Raw genomic sequence first — 4,649 nt, 5'->3', positions numbered from 1 at the left:
AGTTGCCTAACTTTTGTCGAGCTCTGTGCCCGAACGTATCAGGTCTCTAGCACACCGCCGAAGATCTTCCGACTCTCCCGACGACCCACGGATCTCCTCGAATGACACCAAACATGGAAACGCCCGTCTCCAGAGGCCCTAGAACCTAGGCATTCAAAGGCGAGCCTATATCTAAGGCCGCGCCCTTGACGCGCGGAGAAACGGCCACTTGTGAAACCCCGAGGATGGGTCCTACTCCCCCCCCAAAAAAAATAGAACCGTAGTCAGCGTGTAATTCCAAGTCCGGGTCTTCAAAAGAACTCTGAAATTGTTCGTAGTGATTCTGAACATTTCTGTGTTGGAAAGACCTAAGGGTTCCTCAGATACCCGTTTTTAGGGGCCACAAGTGAAGTCGGAGGCCGAAGAATACTGCAAGGCTGGTATTCGATGCATACAGGGGAAGACTCTCCCTACACGGGCAGGGGACTCACCCTTGTCTCATTTGCCGAATGCGGCACCCTTGGTCCTGGTGCGTATGAACCTGGTGCCAGCAACACGGCGGATGTCTTAGTCAGCAAGGCCCACTGCACTAGATATGTACAGGTTTTTCATACAAAGGACTAGACTGCGTTCAAGGTAACCAAAGTGTTATGGGAGAAGTTCTTTATTTATCATGGCCTCCCCAGGTGGATACACAGTGATCAGGGTCGGGATTTCGAGAGCAAGCTTACCCATGGACATGCTTGCAGCCGAGATGTAGGGATACTCCCTATCATCCGGAGGAGGATCCCCAGCCAGAGAGGTTTAATGAACTTGCTAGACATGCTCGGGACCTTGGAGATCAGTAAGAAAAGTAGGTTGAGTCAACATATTGGACATCTGGTCCACAGTTACAACTGTACCGAAATAAAGCTACCAGTTACTCGCAATACTACCTGATGTTTAAACGCGAGGCAACGTTGCCCATTGACCTTTGATTAAGGATTAACAAGGGTAATTTACCACAGGAGAAATGTGACGTACGAGCCTGATATGAGAAGTGAGCTGAAAGGGGATATGAATTATCTGAAATCGCAGCTGCCAAGCAGAATCAAGGAAACAAGAGGAGGTATGCTCAAAAGGTGAGATTCTCCCAGCTCCTGCCGGGCGTCGGAGTCCACATATTGAATTTGGGGCTGCTTGGGAATCATAGGTTGACTGACCGCAGAACGGCTATCCCCTAGTGGTGGAGAGACAAATGTCAAACGTACCAGTTTTCCGTGTCAAACTAAAGGATGGAAGTGGGTCTGTCACCATTCTCCATCGGAACCACCTTCTGTCTCTGGGTCAAGAGGTGCAAGATGACCCACAGCCCGACCTGGAGCCGACATCCAGTAGGAGGAGTCTGCGCAGACGCGGGGAGACTATGGAGCCGACAGCAGGAGAGAATCTGCTTCCCTGCACTGAGATTGATTCTGATTAGGAGGATGTGGACCTGGACGTGTTGTACATGCTGCCTTTTGCTAACTGCCCATTGATTGAAGAGGAATCCAGTCTCCCGTGCTGAGTTCGGTGGAATTGGGGCTATCTGTGGACAGTCTGAGTTGAGGCGGGGCTTAGCCAAGGGACGTAGGGGTACGAGTTGCAGGTAGACACGAAGTATCCCCAGTAGTGTCGGAACCTAAGGAGCTAGGTGAGCGGGAACGAAAGTGTCAGAGAATTAGGAAACAACCGGATAAGCTGGCCTATGTTGCACCGCGAGAAAAGCGTATGGCCTCTACCAGTTTGGCTAGCTATGTCACTGCCTTTTACACCTGAGTTGAACTTTGTGTTTTATAGGAAGATTTTGCACATTATCCGAACGTCATGCGGACATGACTAAATTTGGTGAGGGGTGGGGGGTGGAGAAGTGTGTAACGACCTGGGAGAGGTTTCCCTGTTAATGTAATGGTTTTTCTGTAGTGCAGAGTTCTATCTGATAGAACTTGCTGAGTTCTCTGCTACATACACCGGTTGTTTGCTCACCATGACTGGTACAATGTTATTATTGATATGAAATGAATTGAATTGACATTCGGTTTATTGTCATTTAGAAACCACAACTGCAATGCAGATAAAAAATGTAATAACGTTCCTCCAGAATGATATCACAAAAGCACACGACAAAAAAGACTGCACCAGAAAATCCACATAACGTTTGGCAATCCCCATATCCAGTGTCTGAAGAGGCTGCTGCGTATTAATATCGCACTACCATCTTAGCACGTTCCACAGAAAGGAGCTCCAAATCCACCAGACAATACAAGACTACCCAGATATACCAAGTCAGGAGACCAGATCTACCACCCAACAAACTAAAAACTAAAGCTACAGGACCTACACAAAACCACATAGTTACATATAGTTATAGTTAACATACAGTTACAACAGTGCAAGCAATATAATTGATTAAAAAAAAACAGACCATGGGCACACTAAAGATAGTCCAAAGATGTTAAAATACTATAAGTTCGAAAGAAACCATCACGCAGTTTCTACAAGTCCTCAAGGTCCCGATAGACTCGTCGTCACATGCAGGTGGCAGAAGAGAATACCCCCGCCATGGACTTCCACGGCGCCGCTGGACTCAGCGTCGCAGACGCAGCACACAATGAAAGCGCCGCTGGAGCCAGACACGATCACAACCACCAGGAGGTTCGCTGGAAGAGAGACAGGGAAAATACACTGACCAGGTGCCAATGTAGCAGTGTGAGGGGCTACTGTAATACTTCTGTGATATTCTTGCGTTTACTGGTGGAATGGTCCAAAGAGGGCGCAGATCTGGACGAGACAGAGAATGATTTTACACAGTAAAATAAAATCAATACAATTTGTATACGGATTGCTTCCTGATGACCGAAATGTGAAGTGGCAGCAGAAAGTTAAAACTGGGTAATTACCTCCGTAGTGCCCACACTGGATTTCTAACGGCGCCTCCGTGTTCCGTGTGCATAAAATGAATAAATCCGCACCCGGATTGCGCGATACATCCATGAGACAATCAGCAACTTCCATGGCGCTCCTTGTCAGGACAACCGAAGGACGCTACGAAATAAAACGTGAAATGCCGGAAACACGCAACCAGATCGAACCGAATGTGTGCGATCGTTAAAGTGTCTCTTCTCATAAACGTACTCAGAGAGGCCCCTGACAAACGTAAGATTTCTCTTTTCATTCAAGCTGATAAGGGCCCAAAAGCAACCCGCCAAAAGCAGAGAATCCCGATCATGACACCATTTAACAGAAGCAACTGAGGGAACTCTGCCTGATCTGTTGAATTCCAGTATCGCTGAGTTCCACCATCTGTTCGTTTTTAGATCCAGATCCGGTGTTTCGATTCCATTCCCGAAATGCGGAAGCCTGGGACTGGACATGTAGGAGTGGAATCTAGCGGCAGAAGCAATCACATTGGAATTCATCTTCAGTTCCACCCACAGCAGCTGATAACGGCGGTTTACCGGGAATTCCAAAGCCTGATATAAAAGGGTAGTAAACTTCGCCTGTTCTCAAGATGTCTGGATACCCCATTTCAGTGAGAAACTGACTTATGTTGCTCATGAATTCACAGCTCCGGCAGAGACTTTGAGCTGATACGTTCAAAACGTCCCTGATTTATACAAAGCATCAGACTCCAGAGATACCGTTATAACTCTGACTAACGTCATTAGTTACAATTACTTGAACAGATGTTGAATGGTATTTAATTCAATACCATTGTCTCTGATGTAAATATTCGGCAGTTTGAAGAGAAATATATCAAAATTCTTGGACATTAATTTAGCTGTGTATCATTTGGTGGAAATACTGTCGTAGCTCGAGCTTTCTCTCGTCCCGGCCACATTTACAGGGTTCATGTATTTGTTGGCAGATTGTTCATCTGTAAACAGATTTCACCGACACCGTGCTTCTGTCCTTGCGATTTCACAGTTTCAACTGTCCTATATAGCTTCATATCCCTCCTGCCGCTGCCCCCCCCCCCCCCACACACACACACAGACGCGCGAACAGATTCTGGAAATGAAAGTCAGCGCACACTAAGTGCTGGAAAATCCTCGCTGAGTTCCTCAAACATTTTGAGTTGTTGCTGGAGCGGTAGACTTTTATAAGCCTGTCACTTCACAGAGCAGTCAGACTTTTGCCTCTCTCCTACTTACCCAGATTCCTCCTCCTGCCCGCAGGGAAAGAATACAATAAAGATGTGTTTTGGAGCACCGGGATACTGACAGCTCATCATCAGTTCCACAGTCCCGGACAGAAGGCATTCAGTATCAGGCTGAGCCCGAGTCAAATACACTTTCCACTGTTACACTGAACCACACATCGAAACATAGAAAACCTACAGCACAATACAGGCCCTTCGGCCCATTAAGATGTGCCGAACATGTCCCCATCTCAGAAATTACTAGGCTTACCTATAGCCCTCCATTTTATTAAGCTCCATGTACCTAACTAAAAGCCTCCTAAAAGACCCTATCGTATCTGCCTCCACCAACGTTGCCGGCAGCCCATTCCATGCACTCACCACTTTCTGAGTAAAGCCTTTACCCCTGACATCTCCTCTGTACCTACTCCCCAGCTCCTTAACCTGTGTCCCTTTGTGGCAACCATTTCAGCCTTGGGAATAAGATTTTGTCTATCCAGACGATCAATGC

This window comes from Hemitrygon akajei, unplaced genomic scaffold (genome assembly GCF_048418815.1).
Source record: "Hemitrygon akajei unplaced genomic scaffold, sHemAka1.3 Scf000103, whole genome shotgun sequence".
NCBI classification, from domain to species: Eukaryota; Metazoa; Chordata; class Chondrichthyes; order Myliobatiformes; family Dasyatidae; genus Hemitrygon; species Hemitrygon akajei.
This window is presented reverse-complemented; position numbering follows the sequence as displayed.